Here is an 18057-nt window from a genome sequence, read left to right as displayed (position 1 = left end):
GAACATTCTAGGTGGTGACGCTGGAAATGCTTCATCAAAGAAGTGGGATGCAAACTGTCCTAGTGACTTTTTATTTTTAAGACTTTTCTTTATTTGAACAGTAGAATTTACAGTGAGAGAGGGAGGGGGTGAGAGAGAGAGATAGAGAGAGAGAGAGCAAGGGAGTTTCCATCCACTGGTTTACTTCCCAAATGGTTGCAACAACCAGTACTGGGCCAGGCCAAAGACAAGAGCAAGGAACCCAGTCTGGGTCTCCCACCGGAGCACATGGGCCATTCTGTGCTGGCTTCCCAAGTGCACCAGCAAGGAGCTGGATCTGAAGCGGAGCAGCCAGGACTCGAACCAGCCCTTGTGTGGGATGCCTGTGTCTCAGGTGGTGGTTAATCCCGCTGCACCACAGCGCTGGCCCTGAAGACAATTTTACCAATGTGCTCCTATTGCATTTAATAACACTGGCAGATTCCTGGTTAATTGGAAGCCTGCCAGTAATAGCCTTTTTGCTGCTTCCTATATCTCTCACAGATAATCACAAAAATAAGGAGAAAAATAGAAGTTGACAAACAGGTAGATCTCAAGACAGCCAGGATTTCCAAGGATGAACATCTTGGGCAGCTGTTGTTGTTGACTGACAACTCCCTTCGTTATGAATCTTGGTAATCTTTTAGCTTTTGGTTTCATTGATTCAGTTTAAGCTTAAGTGTTTTCAATATAATAGTCAGCAAAATAAGAAGAGACAGCAAGAGCTGAATTAATGCCTCAGAAACTCTAGGCCAGGATCATTAAGGCAACAATGGTTGTGACTTTTGACAGCTGGTGGGAATAGCTAACGTGGCTTCTTCTAATGCAAGACCAGTATGATATCAGGGCCTGGCTGAACTTCTGCACATTGTAACATTTGGTTAACATAAAGTCCTCCATTTTCTGCTCACCATATGTGCCATATTTTCTAATAGCATAAAATTCCAGTGACCCTTGAATAATCCAGAATTGGTGACATAACATCATTACGATTTTGTTAAAATTAAATAGAAGAACAAAAATTTTATTTAGTAAAACAACTTCTCTAGACCAGTCACACACAGTTTTGGTAGAGGACCTTTCTTGTCAATATTTTTAACACTGTAAAATATTGTTTACAAAGCAAATATTTGTTATAAACTGGTTTCATGATAGAACAGTAGTCTTCACTTGACATGTTCATTGTTTTAAACATTTTGTAAGAATTGATAAGATGTGCTTCCCATTTCATTTGTTCCCTATGTAATTGGGTTTCAATGCCCTTTTTTTGTTCTGGTTTTTTTTTTTTTTTTTTTTTTTTTTTTGGCAAGGCAGAGTTAAAAAAAATCAATGTATAATAAGCACTCAGTTTTATCCAGTTGGGGAAAATTAAGGAATTCACAATTATTGGAAGCACATGTACTAAGTCTGGTATGAGTGACTCTTTATTGGTAAAGAAGTGAACATCAGGCTGTGTGTTTGACCCAGCAGTTGAGCTGTCAGTTGGAGGGTCCATGTGCCATATCAGAGTGCCTGGGTTCCAGTCCTGCCTCTGCTCCAGATTTCAGCTTCCTTCTAAAATGCACCCTGGGAGCACCAGGTTATGGCTCCAACAGCAGAGTTCCTGCCACCCACCTGGGAGACAGGATTGACTGAGTTCCAGGCTCCCAGCTTAAGCCTGGCCCAAAGCAGGCTGGAGCTCACGCTTCCTGTCTTTCTGCCTTTCAAGCAAACAAGCAAATGTTTTTAAGAGACTTTAAAAATATAGTAAGCCTTGGTCCAACCCCTCCAAGCGTTTCTTTCCCATCTTGCTAGGGAAAGACGACTCCTGCACATGACCAAATTAACCAGTGGACTCTGAGTTGAGTGAGTCTGAGCCATACTGTTTAGCATAAAAATGTATAATTTCCATCCCAGCCATCAGGGAAGTCAGGGGGATGTTCAGGAGGCAGTAGGATGTGAAGTGATCTCTTTGAGATGAATTTCATTCTGGACAAGCAGGCAGCCAACAAATCTTGGAAAGAGGCCACTATGTTTAAAAAAAAAAAAAAATCCAGCAAAGGAACAGAGAACGCTAAACACAAAGAAACGCTTCCTGATTGGAACAGAGGTACCCTTGGGGAAGAGTGGGGGCAGCTAGTGGTTGAGGTGTGGTCAAGTGAGGGTGGAACCAGAAATTTCGGCAGAAGGAATACGTGATTGACAGCGTGCCCTTGAGGATCCTTGGGGGAACCCCAGACAGAACGAGGCATTGCACTTCTGATGTAAAATAATGTGCCTGTTTTCCCAACTGTATCAATAGAACTAAATTAAGACACGAAATTATCTCATTCCAAGTGGTGTTGGGTATTTTCTTTTTAATCCACAACTTTTGTTGAACTTTTGGTGAGTTTTGCTGATTGATTTCCAGCTTAATTTCTAAAAACATTAGCAGTGAAAGAGCCAATTAATCACTGGGGATTTGATAGCTTGCTCTTTCGCAGTGTTCTGAAGGAGGTTTGTGCTCGGGGCTGTAGCATTTTGTTTCCTATCTCAGACACCTAGATATGGCAGCTGCTCAGGGTAACGCTTCGGAATCACAAATCTCAGATTCAGAGTCCGGTTGGATGGAATCCCAGCCCAGCCTGTTACCTGTGGATCACTTTGAGGAAGTTCTTCTACTTAACTGTGTCCCAGTTGCCACTCACCAAATGGGGACTATGACGACGATAATAATAATAGCAATACCTACTTCGGGGCAAAGGTTTGGCCTAGCAGCTAAGGCTCTGCTTGGAATCTCTACATACCACAGTGGAGTGCCTGGGACTACGTCCTGGCTCTGCTCTGGGCTTCAGCATCCTGTAAATGCGCACTCTAGGAGAACAGCAGGTGATGATTCAAACACTTGGAGACCTGCCATTCATGTGGGAGACCAGGATTGATTTCCTGGCTCCTAATACTGGCCTGGTCCGGCTCCAACTGCCTTGGGCATTTGGGAAATGGATCAGCAATGGGAGCTTTTGTCTGTATGCCTCTCTGCCTCTGAAAATAGATAAAGAAGTAAACAAGTAAAATTTCAAAAATACCTTTTCATAGGACTAAATGCGTATATATTTATAATTATGTTTCTATCAACTTTCTCTCTAGACTAATGTTTGGCACAAAGGAAGCAATCAACAGGTATGGACTATGATTATTGCGTAGCTACAAAAATATTCCCGATATTACACTATAATTAAGTGTCTAATACCTTTCGTTTTTCTATCTACGAAGAACACTGGGTATTAGGTAACAGGCTTGTGAGTCAAAAAATGGGAAACAATCAGAGTTTTGTTCAAAATGCAACAGAAGGGAGAGGCTTTGGGAGGATTATCTTGTTTTGTGCACTTTCTCAACTGTTGTCCCCCTGGCTTCATTCCTTATATGCTGACATCCAAAAGCTTGTCTCCAAATCTGACCTTTTTCTGTAGCGCACGGCCTGTGTGAGGCGACTTCCAAACATTCATGGAAAATGGAATTAAAAGATTCGTCTACTTTGGTGCAAACAGTTTCTGAAATCCATGCAGGTTTTTCCCATGAACTTTTTGAAGACCCGCTCCTTCATCCAGTGCTTCCTGGAAATCTCTTACTCCTGTCAGGAACTTGGGGGCAAGGTTCCCATCCCAGCCAGCCCGTGTCCACCTCTGTCACTAGTGACCTTCAGGGTGCTGGGGTGCAGAATGCGATCACCTCCCCGTAGCATCAGCACCACCTCGCAGCCACTTAAACTGCACTCTGGTGGAGCCTGCTGCCGACCAGCGGGATCGCGGTCAGGAACACAGGAGGAGGAAGAGGGCAACATCTGGGGCTGTCCAGCTGTGCAGGTGATTCTCAGATGCGCAGAATCTGAGAGCTGCAGGCTTGTCCTTGCACTGAGACTCAGCCCTGGTCCTAGAGCAGTTCCGTGACTCCCCCACCCTTCACCTGAAGAGTTCAGGTTCAAGAGCACAAAAGATCGCTGTGGTGGGCTAAGGAGATCGTGGGACAGACACCTAGCTGGGGACGGATGAAATCCTGCAGAGGCCTCAGGGAGGCCGGAGAATGGGATCGTTTCTGGGTAAAAGCAAGATGATTCCACGTCGTGTCCTCTCACATACACTAGCACGAGCTCCCCCTCTCTAGGCACTCGTAGTGAGCTTCACGGATCTTAGAGGAATTTTTTAAAATTCGAATTATTTGGTTATGATCCAGAAAGACTGAGAAAGGTGACTTGCAAAATGAAAATCATTGAGCTAGATTCTCTGAGTCCTGAGCCCTCCTGCCCACGGAAAGCAACCTTCAACCTCTAAAACTTGATGGGGTGACGCAGATGGGGAGATTTTTTCTACAACTGAGAAAATTTCCCCAGGAATTTTTCCAAATATGCCTTAATGTATCTGGAAATAGGTTTGCATTAAAACAAACATGAGAATTAGATTATATGGTGAAGCTGGCATTGAACAATATTTATTTTTTCATATTTCTAATTTCACAGTGAGGCAAGCATTCTGAATGATTGCGCCTTCTGATTGGTGGTCTTTGCCAAATGATTTTCTCAATGCAACCTCCTTTTTCCTTAATGCAAGCTTCAATTAAGGCAGATGAAATATCTTACATGAAGATAATGCAGACTACCAGTAATTACAACTTAAATTAAATTATACTTTATTTTCCAACAATCAGAGGAAAGAGGAATCATCAAAGGCAAGTTTCAGGTCAATCTGGAATCTGGTAAATGCATTTTCCAAAAGCACTTATCCTAGTGAATTTAGGAAGCTCGTGGGAAAGTTATATAGCTAGTTATTTTATTCCTTCTTTCTTTCTTTATTTAGTTTTACTCTATTACGTCTTAGCTGTGACTCATGTACTTTGCTTGGTATGGGCTATAAATGATGAATAAGGCACTGTTCATGCTTTCAAGGAACTCAGCATCAAGAGGGAAAATAAAACTATAAAATAATGAATGCAACATAAAAGTGTTATTATCAGAGCCTACTCAAATTGTGATGGGAGGAAACCCCAACAACTTTCATAATGGGTTCAGATATTTAAACAATGACAAAGAACATGCATACCTTCTAAAATTAAACATAGTCTTCACTCAAGAATATAATCAGATAAACAAATACGCGCAGACATTTCATAAATGCTGACAGCAAGAGAATAACTGTTCACAAAAATAAATGGGGCAAATGATAAATAGTACAAATAATAAAAAATAGAATAGAAGAGGATTTTGTGGTTTTGGCATTTTACACTTGAGTGGGTAGAGACAGCACTGGATTCGTAAAGTATGAATATGGCACTGTGACAAAAAGAAGCATCCAGAGACAGAAGCACTCTTGGAAAATGAAATATGATTGTTAACTGAACAAGTGAAGGGCTGGAAGAAATGTGACAAACAAGGCCGGCGCCGCGGCTTACTAGGCTAATCATCCTCCTTGCGGCGCCAGCACACTGGGTTCTAGTCCCGGTCAGGGCACTGGATTCTGTCCTGGTTGCCCCTCTTCCAGGCCAGCTCTCTGCTGTGGCCAGGGAGTGCAGTGGAGGATGGCCCAAGTGCTTGGGCCCTGCACCCCATGGGAGACCAGGAGAAGCACCTGGCTCCTGCCTTCGGATCAGCGTGGTGCGCAGGCTGCAGCGTGCTGGCCGCAGCGGCCACTGGAGGGTGAACCAACAGCAAAGGAAGACCTTTGTCTCTGTCTCTCTCTCTCACTGTCCACTCTACCTGTAAAAAAAAAAAAAAAAAAAGACAAAGTCGAGAATTTTCATATCTGTTTAATTAAACATTCCAAAGGGGAGAAGAGAGAAAATGAAGGAAAGAAATAATCTAAGAAAAAAGTTGTAAGATTATCCAAATTTTTAGTCTAAGTGCTGAGTCGGACAAGTTGGGAAAGGAAGAGAAAGAACAGATATACTATGATAAACTTACAGGCTCACAGAAATAAGAATATGATCATAGATACCCACATTCAGCAATTTCAGAAATGCAAAGACTTAGAAAGTTTATCTCCCATGGAGCAGTTTTATAAGAATTACGTGAGAATAAACTCCAGGACAGCAAGGGAAGACTGCAGGAACAAAGAGCGGAGGGTTAAAGAGACAGGTGAGCTAAGGCAGGTGTTCATGAGAATTATGGGAAGAGTGAAGCGGCAGACGTGGAAGATGTCAGCTCCAAACTGGGACATAAATACCTGTTTCTCTGAGAAAAGAATCATTACAAAATGAGCTACTGTATAGTTACCTAAACGATGTGATTAAGAAGTTAGACTATCTTGGAGCCAGCACTGTGGTGTAGCTGGTAAAGCTGCCGCCTGCACTGCCAGCATCCCACATGGGAGCTGGTTCAAGTCCTGGCTGCTCCATTTCTGATCCAGCTCCCTGCTATGGCCTGGGAAAGCAGAAGAAGATGACCTAAGTCCTTGAGCCCCTGCACCCGCGTGGGAGACCCAGAAGAAGCTCCTGGCTCCTGCCTTTGGATCGGCGCAGCTCTGGCCGTTGTGGCCATCCAGGAAGTGAACCATCGGATGGAAGAACTCTCTCTCTCTCTGCCTTTGCCTCTCTGTAACCCTGCCTTTCAAATAAATAAATAAATCTTAAAAAAAAACTTCCATCCATAGTTTTATTCCCCAAATGACCACAGTGTCAGAAGCTGGGCCAGGCCAAGGCAGGAACCAAGAGTTCCATTCAGGTCTTCCACATCAAGGCCAGAAACCCAAGTGCTTGGACCTTCCTAGGCATATCAGCTGGGATCTGGATCAGAAAGTGGAGCAGCTGGGACTTGAATCAATGCACCAATATGGGATGCTGATGTCAGAAGCCATGGCTTAAACTTAAACTACTGTGCCACAACACTGAACCCCTTCCATATTTTTCCCCAAGAAATAAAAACAGCAAAAATATAGCAGTCAGAAATTACAGGGAAAAACTAAAATTCTGATAATTCACATAAATGTGAAACAAACAAAAACGTGGCATGATTTAGAGAAATTAATGAAATGAATAGGAAGCTATAGCTGAGAAAGGCAGCCCCCAATTTACCACTTTGGGTCTGAACTAAGATGTTACTATTGTGCAGAATTTCTACTTCTTTTCTTCTAATTAAGACAAAAAATTGTATACAAAGCACAGAAACCTAAATATACCCCCAAGGAGATATTACCTTGGTAATGTGGAACCAATGGGTCATGGAAGAGGTATGAAGGCAGAACATGAATGAAAACTGGGGGGTAGTAGAGGAGCCATAATTAACTCAGTTTACAAACTGGAGATCCAAGACAGAGTTCCAGAGCTGGTGGGGCTGGAACTAGAGGGCGCAAACATGTTACTTAGCGAAAGCTATAAAAATTGTAACTGACAATAATGAAGGAAGGTGGGGAAAGTGTCAAAGAGCTAATCCCATTCTTTCATAGCGATGGTTGAAAGTATTGCTGATGGCTGGCGCCATGGCTCAATAGGCTAATCCTCTGCCTTGCGGCGCCGGCACACCGGGTTCTAGTCCCAGTCGGGGCGCTGGATTCTGTCCCGGTTGCCCCTCTTCCAGGCCAGCTCTCTGCTGTGGCCCAGGAGTGCAGTGGAGGATGGCCCAAGTGCTTGGGCCCTGCACCCCATGGGAGACCAGGAGAAGCACCTGGCTCCTGGCTCCTGCCATCGGATCAGCGCGGTGCGCAGGCTGCAGCGCATCAGCTGCAGCGGCCATTGGAGGGTGAACCAATGGCAAATGAAGACCTTTCTCTCTGTCTCTCTCTCTCACTGTCCACTCTGCCTGTCAAAGAAAAAAAAGAAAAAAGAAAGTATTGCTGAATGCTAACAAATGAGCATTATTTAGAAATGTGGCAATAAACAGATAAAAATGCAAAACAGCTAAAAATTATTCTCTCAGGAATGGGCCTGGGGATCAGAGGAACTGGTGGGGGGTCTTCTTAGGTCCACTCTAAAATGTTTGACTTAAAAAAAAAGTCCCAAATGCTGGGGAAATCAGGAGATGTTTTACAAAGATGAAACACATTGAATTTTAATAGATAATTCAGCTGTTTCCCCCTTGGTGTCTACAGAAAAGGTGGTCATGCTAGCAGAGGGAATGGTTTGGAGAAAGGCACACTTATGGAGTGGCCTTTTTTGAAATGATGAAGCTTTCTGAACATTGATGCACCTAAACATCAGGGAGCGGTAGGAGATGAAGCAGGTGAGTGAGGTGCAGGGGTCTGGGCAGACGCAACCTTAGAAGCTGGGAGGGATTTGTGCAGAGTTTTTCATCAGACAAGGTGTGTCTCTAGCCTGAACAGGAACACTGGAGGCAGAGGACACAATGAAAAGCAGCTCATTCTTCAAATACTTAACAAGGAGTCTACACAATGCAGAAAGATTGGGGCCGGTTCTGTGGCACAGTAGGTTAATTCTCCCATATGGGCACTGGTTCAAGTCCCGGCTCCTCCTCTTCCAGTCCAGCTCTCTGCTGTGGCCTGGGAAAGCAGTAGAGGATGGCCCAAATCCTTGGGCCCCTGCAACCGCATGGGAGACAAGGAAGAAGTACCTGGCTCCTGGCTTCGGATCAGCACAGCTCGGGTCGTTGCGGTCATCTGGGGAGTGAACCAACAGATGGAAGACCTTTCTCTTTGTCTCTCCTTCTCACTGTAACTCTATCTCTGAAATAAATAAAATCTTTAAAAAAAAATGAAAAAAATGCAGAAAGACTTGTTGACTGTTGTGTGTAGTTTGTGGAATACATGACAATTACATGTGGTAAAGAAATCAGCAAATATTTGTCGATCACTTTGGCACACTAGTGCCTTGACAAGATTCAGGAAGATATTTATTCAAAAGCTTCTGCTTATAGCATGATTCATAAGGAGAAGAACTTGTAAAATGTACTGGTCTCAAGGTGTTGTGTAAAACATTGCTTTATTCAACCATCACTCTTGGCATTCTCAAAAGTATCATACAGGTTATTTTAACTTTGTGTGTGATAGATACTAATCCACATCCCAGTAGCCCAACACAATACCTATTTGATCATTGTAAACCTTTTGCATTGTGATGGGTCCTTCAGATAATAGACAATTCAGATCTTCTCTCTTCTCAGGAAGAATTACAGGAGGGATTGTGTATCAAAAAGTAGGGATTTGGTTTACAAAATTAGTTTTCTCTGTGAGAAAGTTATTTTTCTTAGGTTGGCTAAGTGTTTCTATAGTGTGGAAGGTAAGGTCATAAGATAGCGGGGGTCAAAGCCATGCCATGGGTTTACTCTTGTGTTTTAAAAGGAACTGATTTGCAATTGATCTAGGTGTGTGGTACCACATTCTTGTCTAAATAACTGAGGGTTCAAAAGCCAGCATAGATTCCAAGAATATAAAATAAGGCAAGGAAAGGACACAAATGCTAGCCCAGGTGCACAACTCTTGATGCCATCTTCTTACAAAGGAGCTGATGCCCTGGTATCTGGCAGGCTGCCACGCAGGCTCATACAAGGTGGCAGGGCCAGGACAGAGGGCCGATGAGCATATCTCTGGGCAGACGCCTACTAGCCCATCTTTCCAGTGAACCAAGATCTCTGAGCGTATCTTGTATCATCATGTTCCTCTTGTTCTAGAAAGAAATTTCTTTTGTCAAGAATGTCAAGAAAAATTTCTTGTCCAAGAAAGAATGTTGAAGTCTTAAGCCCTAGTATCTCAGAATGTGATGTTACATGGAAAAAGGACCCTAGCTGACATAATTAGTTAAGATTAGGTCATATGGAATAAGTTAGATTCCAAATTCACTATGATTGATGTTCTTTTTTAATTAATAATTTTATTAGTGTTTTTAAAGATTTATTTATTTGTTTGAAAGTCAGAGTTATAGAGAGAGAGAGAGAGAGAGAGAGAGAGAGAGAGATCTTCTCTCCACTGGCTCACTCCCCAGATGGCTGCAATGGTGAGGGCTGGGCCAAACTGAAGACAGGGACCAGGAGCTTCATCTGAGTCTTCCGTGTGGGTGGCAAGAACCTAACTTGGGCCATCTTTCACTGCTTTTCCCAAGCCATTATCAGGGAGCCGTGTAGGAAGTGGAACAGCTGATGTGAACATGAACTGGCACCTATATGGGATGCTGGCATTGCAGGCAGCAGCTTTACCCACTATACCACAACATCAGCCCCTCTTAATAATTTTAATTTATTTATTTTCACCTTACTTGAAATGATGAGAAACACCCCCGCGCATACACACACACACACACACACACACACACACACACACAGACTTTCCATGCACTCATTCACTCCCTAAATGCCTGCAATCGCTGGGGCTGGGCCAGGTCAAAGCCAGGAGCTTGGAACTCCATCCAATTCCCCTAGATGTGTGGCAAGAACCCAACTACTTGAGCCATCACAGGCTGCCTCTTAGGATACACATTAGCAGGAAACTTGACTTTAACCAGACACTCCAATACGGGATACAGGCATCCCAAATAGCACCTTAACCGCTGAGCCAAATGCTCACCCCGACTGACATCCTTATTAGCAGGTGGCCATGTGAGGCCACAGAGACACAAGAAGAAGGCCATGTGAAGGCGGAGGCGGAGACTAGAGAGATATTGCCACAAAGCAAGGAGCACCGGGGACCACCGGGACCTGAAAGGGCGAGGGAGGAACCTCACCGAGAGGCTTTGGCGAGCACACAGATTCTGTCCACGTCTTGAGTTTTGGACTTCAACTTCCAGAACTGGGAGAAAGCAGATTTCTGTTGTTGGAAGCAACCCAGTTGGTGACACTGTTGCAAAAACCCTAGCAGACTGATAAACTTTCCAGGATCCCCAAACATAGATAAACTAGAATATAAAAGTAACTTCTCAGTTGAATTCAGCAATCTCATTTAAATGACTCTTAATATTTTGGCCCTACAGTTCAATATTTTCATTACTTTATGTCTTTTCAGATGTCTTCCTTAGGGACTACATAATGGCTTGCTTCATGGACATGGTATAATTTGTCTGTTAGATATTTAAATTGCTCATATTTCACCCTGTATCTTATCTTTTAAATAGAGTTATATGGATCATCTTGGTATGTAAATATTTATCTACTTCTTTGACTAGAGTTTAGAATAAATTTTTAGAAATGAAGACACTGGCTCAAAGGATATGACATTTAAAAAACAATATTATTAGTATATGTATGTATATGAAATTGCTTTCCATAAATGTTGTGATGATTTATTACTTGCACCGGATATACTACAGAGGGAGTTTCTCCTTTCAGAGCTGAATAAGAAAGTATGTTCACATTAAGCACACACAAATGGTAACTCCATGACGAGATGAATATGTTAATTAGCTTGTTTGTGATACACACACCTACACTCATCAAAACACCACATGGTACACCTTACAGACACACAATTTTTATTTGTCAATTATACATCAGTAAAACTGGCAGGGGACAATTATCTCTGATCATTTGATTAGCAAGGGATTTATTGTTTAATTTTCATTACATAGAATATGCAGATAGAACTACTCTTCCACCCAAATATTTAGAACTCTTAGTATTTCTTCTACGACATTGCAACTATTCTTATTTTTTTTAGAGGCTTTGTATAAAATTTATTTGTTCCTTGTATATGGCATATAACATTTTTCAGCGTTCTCATTTGTAGCATGCATGTAAAAATAAATATCCTCTGGGGTTACAGTGAAAGCTAAATATGGGATGGATGTTTGGTGCAGCAGTTAAGATTGGGATTCCCAAGCATACAACGTCCCAGGCATTTATAGGCTATCAATAATGGAAACAAGGCATTCTATATCGGAGTACCAGCCACTCTGCTTCTAACCCAGCTTTCTGCCAATGTGCCTGACAAAGCAGTAGATCATGGCCCAAGTGCGTGGGCCCAGGCTGCCCAGGTGGGAACCCTGGATGGCTTTCCTGGTTCCCGACTTTGGCCTGTCCCCAACCTGGCTGTTCATTTGGAGAATGAACCAGTGGATGGAAGGCTTCTGTCTGTCTCTCTTTCTCGCTCTGTCTCTCTGCCTTTAAACAAGTAAATCTTTAAAAAAAAAAAAAAGAAAAAGAAAAGAAAAAAGGAAAAAGTTTGCCATAATTTCCCAGGATGTTAAAACTTTCACTCATTTGCTCTCTCAGATTTAGCAGCAATTGACTCTGACTTAGTGGGGAAAATCAGTGCCTCAGTGGAGAAAGAACCCTGAGGCAGGTTAAAAACCTGATATTTTTAAAAGGCACCTCAGGCCAGCGCCATGGCTCACTAGGCTAATCTTCCGCCTGCGGCACCGGCACACCGGGTTCTAGTCCTGGTCGGGGCGCCAGATTCTGTCCCGGTTGCTCCTCTTCCAGGCCAGCTCTCTGCTGTGGCCCGGGAGTGCAGTGGAGGATGGTCCAAGTGCTTGGGCCTTGCACCTGCATGGGAGACCAGGAGGAAGCATCTGGCTCCTGGCTTCGGATCAGCACAGCGCGCCAGCTGTAGAGTCCATTTGGGGGGTGAACCAACGGAAGGAAGAACTTTCTTTCTGTCTCTCTCTCTCTCACTGTCTAACTCTGCCTGTCAAAAAATAAAAATAAAAAAAGGCACCTCAGTCAGGAACATTGAATAAACAACAAGAAGAGCAATAAATATTTGAATTTACCTCACAGATATAAAAGGTACTGTAACGCATGAATACAGCATTTTTTAAAAACAATTAGAACAAGAATAAAGAAGCAATCCATGTATGAGGGAAATTATACCCGAAATAGATACTGATATGCATGATTACACAGATGTACACAAAATACACCATACATGCATATGTTATATATTTCTAAAAAGGCATCACTGATCAATGAGTGAAGCAATGGATTCCATGGATGTCAAGGGGAACATTGGCTCTTGTTGGAAGAAAATTCATCTGTAGCCCTGCCTTAAATTACTTAACAGAATGATTCCAGATGGTGTCAAAAGGAAATCATAAGAAACTTGAAGAAAATTAGGGAAGGGATTGCTAAAGATAAGAGAAATCTTCTCCAGGGAAAAGAAGCCAATTGAAGTATCTAAGAAATCTTGTACCTTTGTATGGCACATAAAAATTAAAATAAACCACAATAATGCATGAATGTCATTCACTGGGCACCAACTACGTGCCAAACATCATACTTATGTTTTTACTTTAATCCTTACACACACACACACACACACACACATCAAGGGCTCATATTCATGTAATATGACCTCCATGTCAAAAAAGAAAGTGGAGATGTTGGAGATTAAATCAGTAGTTGATTCCTCTGGGTTCACACTGAATATGCAGGAGGCCTTCATGATTGGGCTACAGCCTCCAGTAGTTTGGTTAGAATTGCAGGGAGTAGCATCTGGACATCCAATGCTTTGCCCAAAGTCACACACACAGCTGGTAACTGCAGAGATGGAGCTGAGATCCTTCTTCCTCATAATCACCCGACATTTCTTATGCAGTATGAGAATTTTCTTGAGAATATAAACATCTGCTTAGTTCTCAATGTTTGAAAAAACATATAAGTGACAGCAAAAGCATAAGACATTTTTGATATGTGCATCTATTTGCTGACCCACCCAATGCATAGACCCCATAATCTGTATTAAGGTTAGTGGTAAAACAAAACCACAAGATTAGAATGGGTGGTGCTCTCAGGGCACCTGCAAAGACATGCACCAGAAGAAAATGATTAGGGAAAAGATAGTATTTTGATGGTGTAATGATTTTACAATAATTGGCAATGCTTGGACAACATGAAAGATGTTTGTGTGAACCTACTTTCTTTGGCTTTTTATCATCATTGTAGCTTCTCCACCAAGGGATACTTAACAATATCGATAAGTGACTTCATTGCATAGTTTTTATATTGGAGACAACAACCTGATCTTGATTCCCACTTTATAGAAATGCAACCTTAGAGAAGTTAGTTGACTTCTTCCTGGCTCAATTCCCTCAACTGTAAAATCGGAATGATGAAAGTACTGTCCGCTTTCGTGCTACGTAACAGGTCAGCAGACACTGGAGGGGCCTAAGATCTCTCCTGGTTTCCCTGGGTAGGAATTCAGGAGCCTCTTGGCTGTGCAGTTCCAGCTCAGGATTTCTCTGAACTGGGGCTGCAGTCACCTCACGGCTTGATGAGGGCTGGAGCATCCACCTCTACGGATGAAAAAATGGTGTTTGTTGTTGGTAGAAAGATTTATTTTTTTTCCTCAGAATGGCCTCTCGACAGGACTGCTAGAGAGTCCTCATGGCGGGCTACCTGGCTTCTCCCAGAGCAAGCGACCCAAGAGGTCAAGGTGGAAGTTGCAACGCATTTGCATCAATCCTGAGGTCACACGTCATTCCTTACGCAGTCTTCCACTGGGCACAAAGATCAGCCACAATTCAGTGGGACGCAGGTTATACACTTGTACCAGAAAACAAGCGCCACAGAGACCATTACGAAGGTGGATATCACAGTATCTAATTCATAGGTTTGTTGCAAAAAATATATTCAAATATGTGTGTGTGTCTGTATTTATATATCTAAATCCATACCTATATCTCTATCTACATGCAAATAATTGAATCTGTGTCTACATATGAAAATTGAACAATTTTTAGAGGGTCCAAAAACATTTTTAAATTCATGCAGAGTTTTTCATAATACACATTTTCCATGAACTTTTTTGAAGATCCCACATATATACATCTCACACACAGAACAGAGCCTAGACCACAGTAAATAATCACAAGAACTAAAAAGAAAATTCTGGTAGTGCTGACTTAGGGCATTAATATTCATATTTTTTAAATTACCTCAGCTATTCTAATTTGCAGCCAGTCTTGAGAGCACTTCATTATGATAATTAGCCCTGGAGCCCTGATGGAGAGGTTCCCAACATTGGCTAATTGTAGAATCATCTGGAAAGCTTTGAGAAACTCAGATGTCCAGGCAAAGCCCCAGACCAATGACCTGGGAATCCACGGAGCAGGGGACTCGGGCGTCAGGATGTTTGTAACGTCTCCGAGGCAGTTCCAGCGCTCCCCGGAGTCTGAGACCTACTCCAGGACTTAAGTGACATGACTGCGTTCCAATCCCTCCATTTCCTCCGGGAACTCAGCCCTCACTCAGCATTTAGATCTTCAGGATCCAAGTTCTCCTCTGCTGAAAACAAAGGGAAGACCTTTGACTCACCCTCCTGTGTGGGGAATGCTGGAGATGGGTAGCAATGCACAGCATGGCGCCAGTTGCTGTCTGTCTGTGCTGTGTGTCTGGCGGGTCTGAGGCTCCAGCATGTCAGCCAGGCTCCTTTGGCCAGAGTTTGCCTTCATGCAAAAGTTGAAATCTTCTAGGCATGTGATCGCCGGGCCAGGAAAATGTCACCCGTTGCCAGAGAAAAACCAGCTTTCCACGCAACTGCAGTGACTGGCACATGAAACCAATTTAGCCAAAGTGGTTGGAGAGGCATCTGAGGCATCGGGAGATGGACATTCCAGAAAGAATGTCTAGAGGATGCACCTGGTGATGTTCTTAGGTCTGTGCGGGCACAGAATGGCCTCAGATTCAAGAACAGGGGACTGTGTATCTGTTGCTCTGTGAGTCTACTTTTGAAAGAGAATTAGCCTTGATAGAGAGAAAAATCAATTAGGTTTTTAGCAATGGAGAGCAAATGGCAGCTGTATTGGGGCCAGAAAATTAAGAGCTGAATGACAATTTCTAGTAAATTATACCATCAAGCTAGACACAGAAAACTTGTGGTGTGTTGGAAAAATCTCAACCATTTTGCAAATATTTGGGATTTGGGGGAGCTTTTAACAGATTTTGCCCATAGCTTTCTCTTCACATTTAAACCTATGTTTGTTTTAAGGAAAGCTTAATCCATGTGTTTCTGATTCCTTTAAACATAACTCATCAAAGTCTTTATTTTGGGAAAAAAGAATCTATTCCGTGTCTACGATGCCTTTGCTTCTTAGCCTTTTAAAGTGTTTTCCCCTCTTTGGAAGGGGGCTCAAAAATAGCACGTTTGCCAAGTTTAGAGTCCTCTTGGCTCTTTGGGAGTGCAGACTTTTGACCACTGTGCAGGATTTAATTTCTTCACACTTGCCAAAAATATGATTTCCTATTTGCTTTTAATAACCAGATCCTTATGGTAAGTTGCATTTGAGGCTCTCTGCTAACCTGAATGCCATGAGTTTGCCCATCCATGGGATGTTTTATTTTTCTTCTGCTGCAAAGCTTGTGTAGCATTTGTTCTGAGTGTCTGGGATAATTTTTGCTTGCGCTGCCTAATGATAATAGAAAAGTATTTTGAGATTGTCATGCTTTCTTTTATCAAGCATCTAAAAGTTGGCTTGTGAATGTGAGCACAGAGCCATGACCACACCAGTTTTCATCTATGCGATGAAGGTGCAGAACTTGAGTTGGAGAAATAAGATGAGAAGTAAGAAGGTCTGAACTGAAAGCAGGTCACATGACCTGTAGTCCCAATAACTGCTTTCTTATGCATCGCTTAGTAGGTATCTTCCCTCTTTTGCATCCTCTGTACCTTTAGAATAAAAGGAAAAGTAGCTGGCCACATCGATCAGGCTGTTGAAAACATGCAAAACTGCCTAATAAAAACTACAGACATGTTAGACATATTTATCTCCCTAATGCCATACGATCTGTTATTTGGAATGTCTTTCTTTTTCTTTATTAAATTTGTAATTCTAGACACTTGGTTCAGTTAACAGAAAGAGGGAGAAACTAAGCTCAAGAGAGTGGTAATGAACCTTCTTCAAGAAGTTAGAATAAATATTATTTCACAGATGCCATAAACTGATAAGGGATTTGATCCCCAGATGAGTAGTTTGGTCAACATCATTTTTGTTGTTGATTGTTATTTGGTGGTGTGGGAAACATTTACACAGGAAAGAGAAGTCATAGTTCTTGACCTTGACAAACTCACAATTAGGACTGAATTTATAAAATGTCACTACCAGATACAAAACAAAAACAAGAGATTCATCCATAACAATGACAGATGTTCAAGCAACTTCATACTTTGAGAGGGAAGGAGGAAAAACATTGGCGGAGAGATTGAGTGACCAGCTCCAGTGGCCCGCAGTGCTCTGATTGGCTGAACACTTCCCAGCAAAGAGGTGGCATGATTTTCCATATGATAAAAATTCACTAAAAGAAGTGATAGAATCAAAATCCTTCCATTTTACATAACTACAAGAGTGTTTGAAAAGGTTCATGGACAATGGAAATTAAAGATTATTTTGGTGCAAAAATTTTTGAAATCCAGTTAGTTTTTTCACAGTGTGCAGTTTTCATGGACTTTTTGAAAGTCTTTCTTGTCCCCAGTTCGACATTCAAAGGGAAGACCAAGCTAGGTACTGCAGTGGAAAAGGCTGTATTACAACAATTATTATTGGTAGTTTGAATTCATTTTCTATAGTGAGGTCACCATCTATGCTATCCACTTAAATTGAATCAAAGTATACTTATCATGCTTACAGTGATCAATTTTAAAGTAAATATTATGAAGATCATTTGTTATAACAGTTTTATATTTGATATATAAGCACATTTCCTTATGTAATGTGCTTCTGTTTTGTTTGCATTTTATCTCAGAGCTGAGATCTTCAAAGGCCAATGATTAAGGTATACCACAGTTGTCTTGTGAAGAATATGCAGCAACTCTTTTTATTAATGTGGAAGAAAATCAAATATTTGAAAGGTAAGATTATGATTGTTTGCTCTGAGTGGCTAGGTTTAATTCAATTTGCTTTCTAGTTTATTTGTCTACAAAGTAAGCTACTCCCTGTAAGAGGAGAAAGGTGGGAACAGGGGATGCTTAAATAAGAGATTTGGATTCCATAGTTTTCAGAAGCATCATTTCTGGAGAATCAGTTGTCACTTACATTCTGCAGAGTCATTCGTTCATGCTCTGGGTTTTATGATTTTCCTTATTTTTTTCCAAATTTGGACTTTGTTTGTTATTTTTCTAGTTCTTTGAAATGTAGTGATGTTTATTTGAGTTAATTCTTTTTTTCTTTAATGCAGGTATTGATTTCTATAAACCTCAATTGTAGAACAGCTTTTGCTGACTC

Source organism: Oryctolagus cuniculus, chromosome 5, assembly GCF_051225735.1.
Source record: "Oryctolagus cuniculus isolate XC-2025 breed Fujian yellow rabbit chromosome 5, ASM5122573v1, whole genome shotgun sequence".
NCBI classification, from domain to species: domain Eukaryota; kingdom Metazoa; phylum Chordata; class Mammalia; order Lagomorpha; family Leporidae; genus Oryctolagus; species Oryctolagus cuniculus.
Note: the sequence above shows the minus strand (reverse complement) of the source record.